The sequence below is a fragment of the Chiloscyllium punctatum genome, chromosome 7 (genome assembly GCF_047496795.1).
Source record: "Chiloscyllium punctatum isolate Juve2018m chromosome 7, sChiPun1.3, whole genome shotgun sequence".
Taxonomy (NCBI): domain Eukaryota; kingdom Metazoa; phylum Chordata; class Chondrichthyes; order Orectolobiformes; family Hemiscylliidae; genus Chiloscyllium; species Chiloscyllium punctatum.
In genome coordinates, this window is record NC_092745.1 from 68,049,829 (window position 1) to 68,067,557 (window position 17,729).

The following is a 17,729-nucleotide window of genomic DNA, read 5'->3' on the forward strand; positions in this document are numbered from 1 at the left end:
AAAATCTTCAAAGCTACAAACCAACAATTCTCCAGAGAGTAAAAACAGGATCGGTACACTTCAACAATAAGGAGGCAAAATACAAATAGTCAGCTAGGTCAGTCAGTCATGATGGTAACTCCTGTAGAGACCTTGTCATTACCTCAACTATTTGACAATGTGGTGGGATCACAATAAGCTCCCCGAGGTGGGACCTCTACAAGTGACAGTTTCAGCACTGCAGAATGGCTTCAGGCTTACTTACAAAGGAGTAGTGCCATCAAGTCAGCATGTTTTTGTATGCTGGAGGTCCAACAGCTGATGATGTTCTGACAGAAAAACTTGAAACAGAAGTATTACAGAATATAATGCACCAAATAAATCTTTTGATGTTTACATTAACCCCAAAAGAAATTTAGTGATTGATGGATGAGATTTAATCAGTGATCTCAGCATTTGGGGTAATCAATAGAAGTCTTCTTAATGGATTTATATTGTTTAGCAGAATGTTGCAGGTAAAGAGCTAATACAGAAGTCAATAAATAGAGGCAATGTAGTTATTGGATGAGGGCTGCAAAATTACTAGAATTCTTTCATCCAAGGAGGATCTAATGTTGGAACAAGTAACTCAAAGTGCTGTGTATGCTCATGGCTCAACATTAGTCAGTACTGCAAAGAACCATCAGGGATGCTTCTTACATGGTCAAATGGATAGACTCAAAGAGGTCATCATTATCATCCCAACTGACCATTGAAAGAATTGATAATCAATATTATAAATCATATTAGGTTGTTGCAAGGTAGGACTCCAAATACAATCATAAGCACAATGAATGTCCAATGGGGGGAGCTGTGCTACAAGTGTGACTAATTGGACCTCCTTAGAAAATACTGTTAGTTAGTAACACCTTTGTCACCTCAAAAGGAACATTTCCACAGAAATGCAAATTATGCAACAAGAAAATGTTTGAGAAGTTAAAGGTACCGAAAAAGAAGCAAAGACAACATTCTGAAGTGATGTCACAGGAAGTCAAAATGGATTCTGGATAGCCAACCTGAAATTGCAAGGATTTGAAATAGGATTGAACCTGAGCCAGGAGCAGCTGTTTCCATGCTGACAAATCACCTGCTAATGTTGATATCTTTAAGAGGTAGACTCGTTCCCATGAATCTTTAAGGTCCTGGAGGCATCGCCCTTCAAGTGTAAGGGCAAATCACCACAAGGCTTAGTCACAGGGGCCAAAATGTCAGTGAAACACCATATCAGAATCTAAATACCTAAGTACACACATTTCAAACCAACATCCTGATTGTTGGTGCTCTCTCGCGACCTTCTAAACCTATCCCAGACTTCACTACCCTCAACCTCCTGTACACTGGAGCTACAATTCAGGTTCCCATCCTCCTGCTGCATTAGTTTAAACCTCCCAGAAGAGCATTAGCAAATATTCCCCCCCCCCACCAGGATATTGGCACCCCTCAGGTTCAGGTGAAGACCATCCTGTTTGTAGAGGTCCCACCTTCCCCAGAAAGAGCTCCAATTATCCAAGAATCCAAAACCCTCCCTCCTGCACCATCCCTGCAGCCATGTGTTCAGCTCCACTCTCTACTTGTTACTTGCTTCACAAGCACATGGCACGGGCAACAAACCAGAGATAACAACTCTGTTTGTTCTATCTCTAAGCTTCCACCCTAGCTCCCTGAATTTCTGCCTTAGATCCCCATCTTTCTTCCTACCTATGTCGTTGGTGCCTGTATGGACCATGACTTGGGGCTGCTCCTCCACCCCCTCAAGGATCCCAAAAACACAATGAGACATCACAAACCCTGGCACCTGGGAGGCAACACACCAATCGTGAGTCTCTCTTGTTCCCACAAAACCTATCTGTTCCCCTAACTATGGAGTCCCCAACGACTAAAGCTCTCAGTCTTCCCTCTTCCCCTCTCAGCAACAGGGACAGACTCTGTGCCAGAGACGTGTGCCCCATTGCTTACCCCTACTAACATTATCCAAACCAGTATACTTGTTGTTGAGGGAAACCACCTGAGGAGATCCCTGCACTGCCTGCTGGTTCCCTTTCCTACCCCTGACCTATCTACCTTCTTCACGTGGCTGTAGAGTAACTACCTCCCTGTAACTCCTCTCAATAACCCCCTCCACTTCCGAATGATCCAAAGTTCATCCAACTCCAGCTCCAGTTCCCAAATACGGTTCTCAAGGATCTGGAGTTGGGTGCACTTCCTGCAGATGAAGTCAGCAGGGACCTTACCTCCCACATTCTGCAGGAGGAACATTCAACTGCCCTAACCTCCATTCCCATTATTCTAAATTCACAAATAGACTGCTGAAAAAAACGAAAACATTTGTCACCTTTCCAACCGACTCACAGAATTGTGTTTTGGTTACAGGAGGAGGAGTGTTGGAAGAGTATCATAATACACTGCATTAAGATGCTAATCCCATCTGCTTGAATACCCTGAAGGAACATTCCTCATCCTTTGAAGGGAAAAGTAAAACCTCAGTGAAACAGCTTAATGGAAAGTGGGGTCATGTTACCCATGACAGAACAATGGTGGGAATTGATTCATCGACCAATGGGGAATTAAGATTGGACCTCACTCTGTTAAACAATGGGGTTAGGATGGAAATCAATCCCATTTCATCTATTTGGCAAAACTGACAGGTTTTTTACAAAATGCAATGGCAACTGTGGGTTCAGGCAGACACCTTTAGACAAAGAGCCATGATTGCTGACTGCTTGTTTTAAATTATTTGGGCAATGCTACATCAAGTGTCTACCATTTGGGATCTCCTCCAGACCAGAAATCTCCCAGAATGGAAAGCTGAAATTCTAATATAGAGTTAAATGAAGAAGACATGTAGCCTGAAGGTCAGGGAGGTGTTAAAGTACTGCAGAATGCAAGACTTACACTAAATGAATAATGTCAATTCTGCAGAATGACATTTAGACCTTTAGGGCTCATTGTCCAAGATCAAGGCATCATGGTGGATCCATAGAAAACAAGAGTGACTGTATTTCTGGTACCAAAGTGAAAACCTGTCACAGAGCACTCGTTAGGTATAGCAAATCAAGTGGGAAAGTTTATTCTCAACCTAACTTATCTTACTCAACTTTGAAGAGAGCTTTTAAAAAAAGCCAGCAACGGCATTTGAGTCTGGAACAGAATGCAGCTTTTCAAAGAATTCAAGAGCAGCCAATTTCTGGTGTTTTAGCACATTACAATCCAAATATATCCACTTTAATAGCCACAGATGCATTATCCACAGGACTAGGAGTTGTGCTTATTCAAACACAAATTGACATAATATGAAAACATCTATTTTACACAAGAACATTGACAGAGTTATTCAACCATAGAGGTAGAAGTGTTAGTATTTAAATAAAGATGTGCAAGGTTCATAGACTGCCTTCACGGGACTGAAATTCCAAATTCCAAGGTACTTCTACATAGATGTCTTTAATGACATTAATGGGATCGAAAGAAATCTCAAAATTGTCATTACACATTCAAAGATTCGGATTTAAGCTGATGATATATGACTGTGGAAACAGAATGATTTTATTCTTGTGGAAGTAGAGTCTGACTATATTGCAATATCCAATACTTTACTGATAACTGAGGAAAGTCGGGGGAGATAATGGCCTAGTGGTTTAATCACTGGACTGTTAATTCAAAGACCCAGATAAGATGGTGGAATTTGAATTCAACAAATATCTGGAATTAAGAGTCTAATGATGAACATTAATTCATTGTCAAGTGTTGGAAAAAGCCCATCTGGTTTACTCATGTCCTTTAGGGAAGGAAACTGCCATCCTATTTGGTCTGGCCTACATGTGACTCCAGATCTAGAGCAATGTGGTTGACTCTTAACTGTTAACAGTTAAGGATGGGCAATAAATACTAGCCAACAATGCCATCATTCTATGAATGAATAAAAAGACTCATCAATTATTGAAACTCAAAAATCTGACAATAAGTGCACAAACATCAGACAACTCAGTTTGCAGGGATGGTCAAAATACAGTCCAGGAGACAAAATGTTGAAAATGTATTAGATACAGTAACAATACTTGACAATAGTGGAAGATTAATCGGTGTATGACCACAGAGTGGTTATATCAAAATTGATACAAAGAGAAAGCACACAAAAATCTCTTGGGTGATATACATGAAGTGTCATGAAGGGCAGAGCAAGAGCAGAACAATCAATGTGGTGGCTCGGCATTCTGAAAAGATTCAGGATTTCATTTTCTCTGTGCCAAACCTGTGCAAGACACAACCAAGTATCTACATGGCCAATGATTTAATCAATATTTCTGGAAAGGGCATTGGAAAAGCAATGCATTTGTTGATTCTAGAGAGAAGAAATATTTTGTCCGAGTTGAGTATTATTCGAGAAGTAACCAGATGTCATTCAGCCTCAGCAGACTCAATCGTCACAGCACTGAAAACTCTTTGACATATAAGGTTTCCCAGAAGAATTAATATCAGGCAATGGATTTCAATAAATGAATAATGATTTTAGGGAACTCATTTTGAACTGAGGGATTAACTAAGTAAACATTCTCCACTCCATCCTCAGTTTGAACAGAGAGACAGAAAGAGCAGTCAAGATTGTGAACTCACTAATGCACACAATCTAAACTGGGAATTATCTCAAAAACTTGGTACTCCCCAATGGAATTATTAATAAGAAAGAGAGTAAAGTGGATGTACCAGTTTTAGAACCTAAAACCAAGCATACTCTCTCAAAAACCAAGCATAACCTTTCAAGACTATGACATGGTAGACAACTACAGAAAGATCATAGCTAAAAGCACCAGAGGGGGTTCAAGTTTAGACATAGGGCAAAAATTCTGCCAACCTTAAAACCAGGGCAGAATCAAAAACAAACTTGCTGTAGACATTCAGCAGGTCTGGCAGCAACTGTGGAGACAAAGCAAGATCAAGGTTTCGCATTCAGGAACCTTTTTTCAGAAATGATTGCAGCTGGGAACAGTTGGCATTTATGCCGGAGATGGCAAATGTCAAATTACGATGGAGCCGAGAGAGAGAGAGAGAGAAGCAGTTGGCAGACAAGGGAATGGATGACGATGAGCCAGAGAGAAAGAAAATTTGCTAATGGGGACAATTAGTGACTTGGGTGTATGTTTGGTTAAGAAACAGGAAGCCAGAAGTCATGGCCATCAGAAAAAAACAGATAAATCAAGATTTTATGTTGCCAGTAATCCTGAGGAACTTTCAAAGGAACAGGAAGGCATCACAATTATTGGAGCCTAGAAATGAGACTGGGTATGATACAGAATGGGGTGTGCCATACCTATACTACATGAAATAATATACAGAGCAGTACAATTACTCTGGTCACAGAACAACACAGACATCTCCAGTAGAATTTAAACAAACCAGATGAGGACATCCAGACAGACTTGGAGTTCATCACCATCTGTAAGATTCAAACATTCGATGAGGTGTGAGAATGAAGAAAGTGATAATGCTGATAACAGTGATATTTTAATACTTGCTAAGTGATTACCCCAAATACTGTGGGAGTATATCAGGTCCCAGGGTGAAGGGCGGCACTTAGGGTCCTGGAGGAAAAGGGCTGCAGGTCCATGGTTTTCGGTTTCCAGGGGAGAGTGGGCGTCACTTTTGAGATTGGGGGCTGTTTAGGCAGTGTGGGGTCTAGCAGTGGGGAGAGGTTAGTGTTGGGTAAGGGGGAGGTGTAAGGCATGTGTAGTTAGAGGTCAAATGGTGTGTTGGTGGGGGGCGGTGCCAATGTAATAGTGACCCATATATCAGACTAGGTCTTCAACTTTCCAGGATAACTATTAATTTAACCGCAATGGAAATGTCTGAAGTCTCCAATTTAAATGGATAATGTCAGAGGGTTCTAGACACAGGGATAAAACCCAACAGAATCTTCAAATTCCCAGGCAATTCACTGAGTCTGCTAGGTCAGGGATTCTGCAGAGTTTCATTACATAAATTCCATCACTGCTGCAGAAATAATTACCTGGTTGTCAGAAAATCCAGGCTTTTGTTAATAAGTCAACATCTGAAATAATGCAAACCAATTAAAACGAAATGGTGAGGGAGGAGATGGGTTGTACTGAGATTCATGTAAATCATAAAGAACTAACAAATAACATCACTTTGACATTAGTAAGACACCAGTTCAGGATGAGGATTTGAAGAGAAGTCTTAGGCATATTAGAGAGCTGTGCTCAATAAAGTATGTAAATAAAGGAATGTCACGATGTAAGATCTAGGGGATTCATGAGCAAGCAGCATCAGGAAAAAAGCATACGTGCATGTCCACAGCTCAAAGATACTCCAGGTAGGTATCTCAACATGCAAGTAACAAGATTGAGTCAAAGCACACAATAAAACAATTTCCACCTGCTGAATAATTAAAAATAAATTTCTTAGTTCTGAAACCGAAGGAGCCTCGGACAAAATTTATGCTTGATGCAATTGCTGCTGTTTTACCTTGTTTGAAGTTTCCATTGGTTGTAAACAAACAAACCTCTCCGTTATAAATGTTTGAGTGACTTAAAGATGACAACGGAAGTGTTTTGTTTTTATTATTCCTTCGTGCGATGGGTGCCACCGGCTAGGCCAGCATTTATTTCCCATATGTAGTTGCCCTTGAACTGAGCAGTTTTCTCAGCCATTTCTGAAGGCAACTACGAATCAAACTGAATTCAAGTCCCATCATCAACCTTGGTGGAATTTGAACTTATGTGTACAGAACATTACCTGGGCCTTTGAATCATTAGTCCAGCATCAATTCCACTAAGCCATCACTGCCCTCAAGTCAACATGTGAGGAGAGAATAGAGTCATTGAGACGTACAGCATGGAAACAGACTCTTCACATTGCAAAGGCTTCAGCATGCAAGAAGCATGCTTATGTGTCATCTGATTTACTGGCATTTGCAAATTTCCTTTTCAACTCTAGCCTGCAATTATCAAAGTTCAGTACTAAAAAGATAAAATGCTGTAGAAACTCAGCAGGCCTGGTAACATCTGCGGAGAGAGAAATAAGAGTTAATGTTTTGATTCCAATATGACAGGCATGCTGCTCTGTTGCAATCTGATGATGTTAGCCCAGACACTTACATACCTTTGAATGTAATGTTTGTATATAATAGCTAGCTACAGTAAATGTAAGTTGTATTCTCCATTACCACACTCAATTTCTATATTACAGGAGGCAACATAAACATTGCCAGATCAGGTAAAACAATCTGCTGGAGGTAAAAGCACATCAAGTTCTGTTGTGAGCAATTTCAGATTTATTACCCTCATTTGCAACTAAGTATAAACTGAACTTTTGCTGTGGTTATAGCCAAGAGATCACTTGGTACATTAATTCTGTCTGCAATGATGGTATTTCACTATTAACAGAAATAATTGTATACCATTTTATTGTTAATTCAGTTAATTTAAGATGATTACAATCTTTAAAGGCACTTTATTTCCCTGTTTGGTTGATGATGCTTTATTTAGTCAAATGATTATTCCATAAACTATACAAAAATTATCTATCTTTGTTGCAGCTGGGTTTGCAATACTTTAATTCAAGGTGCCTGCACAATGAATATTTCCTTACATAATGTGGACTTCAGCTGTCATCTGTGACTAGCTCGACCGTTCCCAAATGAAAAATTGGTTCCTGGATTAACAATGGAGACTTAAAGCAAAGCATTGCAACAACGATCACATCAACAGCCTTCCCTGAGGTTTGTTCAAATCATGAGCTCAGAATCCTCTGCCCCCATCATTATCTAAAACTTCTATTCACTGTGAAGGTACAATCCTAAACATGCCAGCACTGTATCTAAAATCACCTTATTAAATCCAATTCGTAATGTTACATTCAAAAAGCCAGCTGGTGAAGGGTAGGAAGGAGCCAATCTTTACATACTTCTTTTCACATTTACCTAAAAAGCAGCATATCATAAGCAAACACATCGAACTCAACAACCACAGTTTCGTTTCTGATTCTATTTTTCAGGGCCCAGGTAAGTCTCTAGTTAATGCCCACCACCAACAGCATACAGTTAAACTCAATCTCCGTGCAACTATCAGACTACATTCTTTGTTGAATAAAATACTTGCATTGTGCTTTCTTACTCCCTACACTTTCACTCAATGGACTTTGCTTCTTGGTCATCATCCTGAACATTCAATCAATATTTCAATGTGTCAGTAGCATTCCCTGCATATTATGTCATTACTAGATTAGATTAGTTTACTTACAGTGTGGAAACAGGCCCTTCAGCCCAACAGGTCCACACCCCCCTACGACCCACCCTCCCATTCTGGCACTTTCCCCTGCCACCGCAGGAACTGTAAAACCTGTGCCCACACCTCCTCCCTCACCTCTATCCAAGGCCCTAAAGGAGCCTTCCACATCCATCAAAGTTTCACCTGCACATCCACCAATATCATTTATTGTATCCGTTGCTCCCGATGTGGTCTCCTCTACATTGGGGAGACTGGGCGCCTCCTAGCAGAGCGCTTTAGGGAACATCTCCGAGACACCCGCACCAATCAACCAAACCGCCCCGTGGCCCAACATTTCAACTCCCCCTCCCACTCTGCCGAGGACATGGAGGTCCTGGGCCTCCTTCACCGCCGCTCCCTCACTACCAGACGCCTGGAGGAAGAACGCCTCATCTTCCGCCTCGGAACACTTCAACCCCAGGGCATCAATGTGGACTTCAACAGCTTCCTCATTTCCCCTTCCCCCACCTCATTCTAGTTTCAAACTTCCAGCTCACTTACTGTCTCCTTGACTTGTCCGACCTGCCTATCTCCTTTTCCACCTATCCACTCCACCCTCTCCTCCTTGACCTATCACCTTCATCTCCTCCCCCACTCACCCATTGTACTCTATGCTACTCTCTCCCCACCCCCACCCTCCTCTAGCTTATCTCTCCATGCTGCAGGCTCACTGCCTTTATTCCTGATGAAGGGCTTTTGCCCGAAACGTTGATTTCGCTGCTCGTTGGATGCTGCCTGAACTGCTGTGCTCTTCCAGCACCACTAATCCAGTATTTGATTTTCAGCATCTGTAGTCATTGTTTTTACCTTCAGCCCAACAAGTCCACACCAACCCTCCGAAGAGCAACCCACCCAGACCCATTCCCCTACACCTAATACTACGGGCAATTTAACATGGCCAATTCACCTAACCTGTGCATCTTTTGGACTGTGGGAGGAAACCGGAGCACCCGGAGGAAACCCACGAAGACACGGGGAGAATGTGCAAACTCCACACAGACAGTCGCCCAAGGTAGGAAATGAACCCAGGTCTCTGGCGCTGTGAGGCAGCAGTGCTAACCACTGTGCCACCATGCCGCCCACTCACCACTCACTGGACTCTTCTGGAATGCAAGAAATCCAAGTACTCATTCTCGATAATTGCCTCATGAATATGCTCTACCACGTGCTTTGTGATCTCTCAGGTTTCCACCATGAAGCCCTTAACATAACGTATTCTGTTCATCAGGAACTTCACCTTTAAACAGATTAACAGTCGAGATGTAAGAAGCATCATTTATTTTTGTCATCTATTCAGAATGCTAGATTTAGTAATCAATTCTGATTAATTGACAGTAATGAACCATACAAGTCTGAATATCGTGTATAAGTACTACCTTAAAATCACATATCAATAATGTATCAGGGCTTTCACATTTTCTGTGATCATCTCATTTATAATACTTTAAATCTCTTAATTTAAATTCTATCTCAGATGGCTTTACATAATGCTTCAGTGCTCACCGAGTTTTCTCCAAGTCTTCAATCTTAGGGTAAAAGAACTATCTAGTAAAGTACAATTAAAGGAGTTTACAACTAACTAATTCATTACAGGACTAAAACACATTGTGACCAATGCAATTTGTCCACATTCATCAGCATCTGCAATCTCTTCTTCAGAATCCTTCATATCATGTGCAATTTCAAAGACCTATCCTTCTCGTGATGAACTGTTTGGCACAACATGATATTTTGAATCACACCTAAACTACCCGTTGAATGTTTCTTGAGCTCTCCAGGAATTCATTCATAATTTATTTGAATTTGTCTACTACAGTGATAGCCAATTCTGTTAAAAGTGCATTCATACTCATTCTAGCTATTTGTAACCCTTCCCCATTCTGTTCACACCTGGATCCAGTATCTTGACTAATTCAAAATCTGGCAATTAATGTACTATCCATTCATTGTTCTCTGAAGAAAGTATTGTTTCCTCAGAAATTTTTATAATGGCACGGGTCAAGTTTTTCAACAGGAACTCGTTCTCTGAGAACTGAACACCAGTGAGAACCAATGACCTGCCCAAATGCGATACCTTAACACCAGCCTGTACTTTAAAACCTGGTACCAATTCAGGGATCCCAAAATTAACTTTACTATCTTGTATACAACCTGTTCCCAGTTCTGAAATATTCTTCCAAGGAATGACCATTTGTTTCCTAAAATCTAACAAGTTCTTACCATGCCTCATTGGGCATTCAGACATCATATTTATTGTATTCCTGATCTGAAAAAATTAATACAAGGTCCAAATCTTCATCACTCTCTAACTGATGGACATCCAGCTAAGAAAATACCTTAATTCTTGTAAGAGGTGATTGTAACAAGCTCATGCCTTGTTGTCTCTTCATAATCCACACTCACATAACCATTTCGTTCTTCTGCTGATCATGTGGTTCTGTCATCAAGAACAATTTCCGCTTTCTGCTTTTTTTTCCCACAATGACTTCTAGAACTGTAGCTTTCTGTCTGCATTTTTTTTTGTCTGAGCTTCACCATTGAAAATATGGTGCAGGGTTGATGTGGATTGAGACCAGGAAACTAGGGAAAGGTAGAGTATGCGCGGCTTTGTTAATTACAGCGTTAACACAAGAGTGAGGAATGATCCAATTTCAGGAAATCAAGAGGTGGAAATAATTTGGGTAAAAATGAGAATTGAACAAGATACTTGTGGAAGTGGTGTACAGACCCCTTACAAGTAACCATACATTATGGTGGGGCATAAAGGGATACTGGCAGCTTCTCAGGAATGCATGTGATAATCATGGCAGATTTTAACCTACATGTAAACTAGAAAAGTCAAATGGCAAAGGTAGCCTGGATGAGGAGCTTAGAGGATATTTTTGGGATAGATTCTTGAAACACAAGTTCTAGAGCCAACTAGAGTGCAGGCTAATCTAGACGTGCTGTTTTGTAGCAAGATGAAATCGATTAATAATCTCATAGTGAGTGACTCTTCCTCCGAACTAATGGCAGCCAGGAAAATGTTGGTACAGAGGAACCTCGATTATCCGAACAAGATGGGCAGGCACAAATTTGTTTGGATAATTGATTATTCGGTTAATTGATTCAATGTCTCTCCTCTGGGGCTCAGAGTTTTCTAAAGTTTCCTTTTTCCTTGCTCCCCCTCTCTGTCTCAGGGTTTGTTTCTGAGCAGACACATGTGTGTAAGGGACCTGCAGCATTGCTGAAGCCCCATCCCCTACCCTAATCAGTTCAATGGGATTGATACTGCGAGCTCCTGCTAAGTCCGCTCCCCACTCAGGCCACCCAAACCCGACCAACCCTGACCACCCCCATCCACTCCTGCCCGCCCCCACCCACATTCCGCCAGTCCGTCCTCCCCTCTTCCGGGACAGCCAGACTGGACACCAACAGTAAGAGGCAAAGATAGGTATAGAACCCAAAGAGAGAGAAGAGCAGCTGGACAGACAAAGGAGTGAACAACAATCAGCCTTAGAGAATGAATAGCAGCTAATGGGGTCTATTAATGGCTAACGATGGGTTGTGTGCAATAGCAGACCATGTGATAACAACAACCTGTTGTGTGGGTGTTGGAGAAAGCATGGAAAAAATGCTCAAACCCTAAAATTATTGGATTCAATATTGAGTCCAGAAGGCTGTAGAAAAGCAGAAAATGAGATGGTGTTCTTCCAGACTGCACTGAGCTTTGCTGGAGCACTGCAGCAAGCCTGAGGCAAAGATGTTGGCCAGAGAACATGGTGCTGTGTTGAAGTGACAGGCAATGGGAGGCTCAGGGTCTTTTTTTGCGGATGCACTGTACATGTTCTGTGAAATGTAGTGTAGTATGATGGGGAGGGGAGTGTTGCTAGCATGGATACAACATTGGCTGACTCCCAGGAAACAGAGAAGCATAAATGGCTCGTTTGCAGTTTGGCAAATGGAACAAGTGTTGTGTCACATGAATCAGTGCTGGAACCTCAACTGTTGACAATTTATATGAATGACTACACATAAGTTGTGAAGAGGACATGATTAGAATCATAAAAGGACATAGATAGGTTAACCTAATGGGTGAAAGTGTGGCAAATGAAGTCGATTGTGGGAAAGTGTGAAGCTGTCTAGTTTGAAGGAAGAATATTTAAAAGAAGCATATTACCTAAACAGTGAAGGACTGCAGAATTCTAAGATGCAGAGAGACTGTGCATGAATTGCACAAGATTATTACACAGATATTGGTGAGTAATAATGAAAGCTAATCCAATGTTATCATTTACCATAAGCAATACAAAAGTAATACAATATAAAAATAGGACATTATTACTTTGGCTTATGAGGGGACTGGTGAAACAAACACAGGTCTGACAGCATTTGTGGAGAAAGAGTTAACAGTTCAAGTCCAGTATGACTCTCCTTCGTAACTTCAAGGGATTGGAAACGGTTTTATTGTCCTTTTGACAGAGGCGAGGATGGTGTCTTGACTCTTTAGAAGTTTATTTCTAAAACAATGGTAGAAGCAGAATCCTTGACATTCTTAAAATCCTCATTAAGCAAGGGGTTGAAAATGAATGATAGGTAGGCAGGAATGAAGATTTGAGGTTAAAATTAAATCTGCTATGAGCTTATAGAATGGCAGACGTAGGCTTGATGGACTAAATGGCCTTTTCCCACTTATAACCTGTATGAAGACAACCATTCTCTGCTGCTATATTACATGCTAGAAGCCACTTGGTGAAGAGTACAACAGAAGTCAATATTTCTACTATTTTATGTGCGTTCATTTACAGAGTTTCATATTACAACTAACCTAACAATCACTGTTTCAGAGTTGAAAAATGTGGTGTTGGAAAAACACAGCAGGCCAGGCAGCATCCGAGGAGCAGGAGAATCGACGTTTCGGGCATAAGCCCTTCTTCAGGAATGAGGCTGGTGTGCCAAGTGGGCTGAGATAAAAGGTAGGGGGGAGGGAGTTTGGGGGAGGGGCGCTGGGAATATGATAGGTGGAAGGAGGTGAGAGTGAGGGTGATAGGCCGGAGAGGAGGCGGGGACGGAGAGGTCGGGAAGAAGATTGCAGGTCAAGAGGGCGGTGCTGAATCCGGGGGTTGGGACTGAGATAAGGTGGGGGGAGGGGAAATGAGGAAGCTGGAGAAATCTCAGCCCGCTTGGCACACCAGCCTCATTCCTGAAGAAGGGCTTATGCCCGAAACGTTGGTTCTCCTGCTCCTCGGATGCTGCCTGGCCTGCTGTGTTTTTCCAGCACCACATTTTTCAACTCTAGTCTCCAGCATCTGCAGTCCTCACTTTCTCCTAGTTAATCACGGTTTCAGTCCATGCCTATTTATAGAGGCACTATTGAATGCCCACTACCAGCATACAATTGCCTACAATTAATAGATGATGAATACTTAATACAAGTAACTACATAAAGGCCACGGATGTGTCATTTGTATGATAGAGGCAGATCTGAATTATGGGTGACTGAAGACTAAAGAAGTGGGAAGGTTTAGTTTGCAACATGGACTTTGGCCTGAAATAGCCTCCGATGCCTGACCAGATTTTGGAACCAGCTACTCTGGACCTAAAGAAAGCCACAGTCTATCACCTCTGGCTGGGACCCCAACCATTGAACCCTCACACCCAAATCATCCACCCTTTCCATGCTACACAACTCACAGTGGACATTGCCAGACAGCGATCCCTCTGTTGCCTCATGACAGTATAGGTGTGGGTTTGCATTTGTGTGTAGCAGCACAGTGCACATATACAGACACAAAAGATGGGCACAGTGGAAGACCCAGAGAAATTGAAGCTCACATTCAGGACACAGGACAGGAAGCCAAATTACAGGAAAACGCCTGAAAGTCTGGGATGACTGGTTATCCTGTTTGTGATACCTATTTCTTGAATTAAGAAGCAATATGATTTCTGCAGTTCCACACCATAGACAATTTTCTTCTTAAAAAAAACTCATGACTTTTGAAAAATTTGGCTACAGCAAAGTATGGACACAAATAGTGTGCAAAATATACTGTAATAATTTTTCTGAAATGACTTTCAGTTAAAGTTGTATAAGGAGAATAAAGAGAGAACAAACACATTATTAATACATATAGGATACATGATTTAGCCATTGTTATTTATTAAGTCTATGATACCGAATTCAAATTCTACTACGACAAGTTGGAAAATTCAATTCAGTAAATTTGGTCATTTTCTGGGCTGGCTCTGAAATAATTCTGAAAGCTGCTGACACATTCATTTTGGCAACAGTTTTTGTGGAGCATGTGTTATCCCACAGTGAAACAAAGAACAAAACACAGACACAAAGGACTCGATGACGTTTCAAAACGTATGATTTCCAAACTCCAAAATTACAAAATGACATGTAGAATGAAGATGAACACACTAGTAATAGATCTGGCTGTTAGCACAGAAGACAAAAGTTTTAAAGCAATAACGGATGAATGAAACTCAGTAATGCCCAGAGAACCGTTCTTCAGGTGTGACTTGAAGGTTCATTTTGCAATTACCTGCCCAAAGCAAAGAAGCAGGGCCTTCACAATGTCACATAATTCTAAGGAAGAGATGAAGACAATGATGAAACCAGGAAATCAGTTTATTCTGGGGTTGCCGTTGGAATAACAAGAATGAAACCTGCTGGAATGTTCTCTCATGTCCTTGCAGGATGAATCTGACACTGAGCCACACAAAAAGAACATCTTGCGTTCACATTACATCTTACACAACCACCTTACAAAGTTTCAAACTGCCTTATCATCAATGAAGTCCTGAGGGTTAATGACCAACAAGTTTGGTTAGAGGCGTGTGCTTTTTATTTAAACAAAGTGTCCGAAAAGGAAGAAAGGGAGGAAGAATTGCTGAGAGGAATAGGGAGGAAATTCCAGAGCTTTGAAACTTGACAGCTGAAAGCATGGCGACCAAAATGTAGGATAAGCAAGAACTTAGACAGGGTGGTTAAGAAGGCATTTAGCACACTCACCTTCATTGCTCAGACCTTTTGAGTGTAGGAATTGGGAAGGACATTGGTGTGGCTTCTTCTGGAGTACTGTGTGCAGTTCTGACTGCCCTGGTTCAGAAAAGATTTACCAGGATGTTGCTGGGAATGCTGGGTTTGATCTATAAAAATAAATTGGAAAGACTGGGACTTATAGGAGGCTGACGGGGTCCTTTGAGGGGCATGGATAAGGTGAATAACAAGGGTCTTTTCCCTAGGGTGGAGGAGTTCAAAACTAAGGGGCATATCTTTATAGTGACAGGAATGAGATTCAAAAAGGACACGGGGGTAATGTTTTTCTTAAACACAGAGAATGGTTCACCTGTGGAATGAACTGCCAGAGATTGCGATGGATGTAATTACAGTTACAATGTTTAAAAGACATTTGAATAAGTTCATGAATATGGAAGGGTTGGAGGGATGTGGGCTCAGTGCAAGTGGGACTGGTTTAGTTTGGGAACATGGTCAGCTGGTTGGACTGAAAGGTCTGTTTCCGTGCTCATACCGACTAGAGCAATGAAGAGACCTGATGTCTTCTAGAGCTGAAGGTGGTGACAGAGATAGGGAAGGGCGAGTGTATGAAGAATGTTTGGCAAAAAAGGAATCAGCATTTTAAAAATCAAGGCTTGGCGTAAATGAGAACTTGTGGAGGTCAGCAAGCAAAGAGGCGATGAGTGAATGGGAGGCAATAAAATGTAAAGATATTGGCAACAAAGCTTCAGATTAGCTCAAGATTTTACAGGGTCAAAGGTCAATAGCCTGTGAGGTTATAGTGGAAAAGTCAAGGCAAGAGGGAACACAAACAAGAACCAGCTTTTCAGCAACATATCAGCTCAGGCAAGACTTCACATCCAATGAAATACTTATCAAGAGTAATCACCATTGTACTAATCACCAACATAATGCAGGGAAATAAGACTGACGGTTTACACACAGCAAGCTTCATTAAACAATAAATTAATAAGTGACCAGACAATCTGTTTTACTGATGTTAGGTACAGGATAACTATTGGTGAGAACACTGGAGAGAACTCTCTTGATTGAAGGCAGCACAGGGACTCAGTGGTTAGCACTGCTGCCTAAAAGCGCCAGAGACACAGGTTTGATTCCAGCCTCAGTCAACTGTCTGAGTGGAGATTGCATATTCTCCCCATGGGTTTCCTTCAGGTGCTCAGATTTCCTCCCACAGTTCAAAGAAATGCAGATTAGGCCATGCTGAATTGCCCATAAAGTCCATGGGATGTGCAGCAGAACTAGATTAGCCAGTGGAAATGCAGAGTTACAGGGGTGGGGTAGGTCTGAGTGGGATGCCCTTTGGAGGGTCAGCGTGGACTCGATGGGCAAAATGGCTTGCTCCCACACTGTAGGGATTCTACAATCATGCCATGGCATCTTTTACATTTAACTGAGAGGATAGGCAGGACCTTACTTCAACATTTAATCTGAAAGAAAAGTCTTACTGGGCCTATCCACCAATCCTCTCCAGTTAATTCAGTGCTGTAGAGAAAATTGCTTGAACAAGCAGCAATAAAAGAAATAACATGCTCAAATCAAATAATTTTGCCAGTGGAAAAATAAGGTTTCCTTCCAGGAGTTGTATTTTTTTCTGTCTCTGTAGAAATATTGAGAATGTGATCTGAACTAAATTTCATAGACAAAACAATAAATGAAAGTACACTCCACAGCAGCAGCACATTGAAGGTTTATACCATAAATCTCACACTTGAGACCTGTGCATCATTTTATGCAAGGTGATAGGTACATTAAAATAAAAGATGTGAAGAATTGTACCATTCAAACTCAGTAATACCAAGGTCATATTTAATAATGTTTAATGAAAATATAAAATTTGTTCATCCAGGCTAAATTTTATTTCTTTTTTTAAACAAGGGTGAAGCTGCTCAGAGAATACAAGCCTTCATATTTATTACCTATTCGCTTATTTTGAGGTAAGCGACTATTTACAACGGGGCTTTAGCAGTTCACTTTGCTCTCGCTGGTGATTTCCTAGATTTGAAGATAAACCAAACGCCTGAGCCCTCTGTCATTCGGTGCTTTCTACCAGACAGTGACAAAGCTACTCTGTTGTTACTGCAAGGATGCAATAAGTGCCCATCAAGGCTGTGCACAGGAGATTAAACCCTGACAAGCAGTTGGCTGCAGCTAGCAAGGGTCTGCTGGCTAAACAGTAAAACTGAAATTCCTGCTCCCTGTCTATTCTAGATATTTGTTATATAAGCATCATTCATGGCATTGCAAAGATACTCCCACTGGCATTTTTACAAATTCAGACCTGCTGCGCATAACTCCTTGGCCTCAGTCATATTGGTGGCTTTCCTTTAGCAATCTGAGCATCTTATGTTTTTTTGTGACTGTTGATTCATGCTGCCCTACATCCAGTCTTAAGACATGCCATC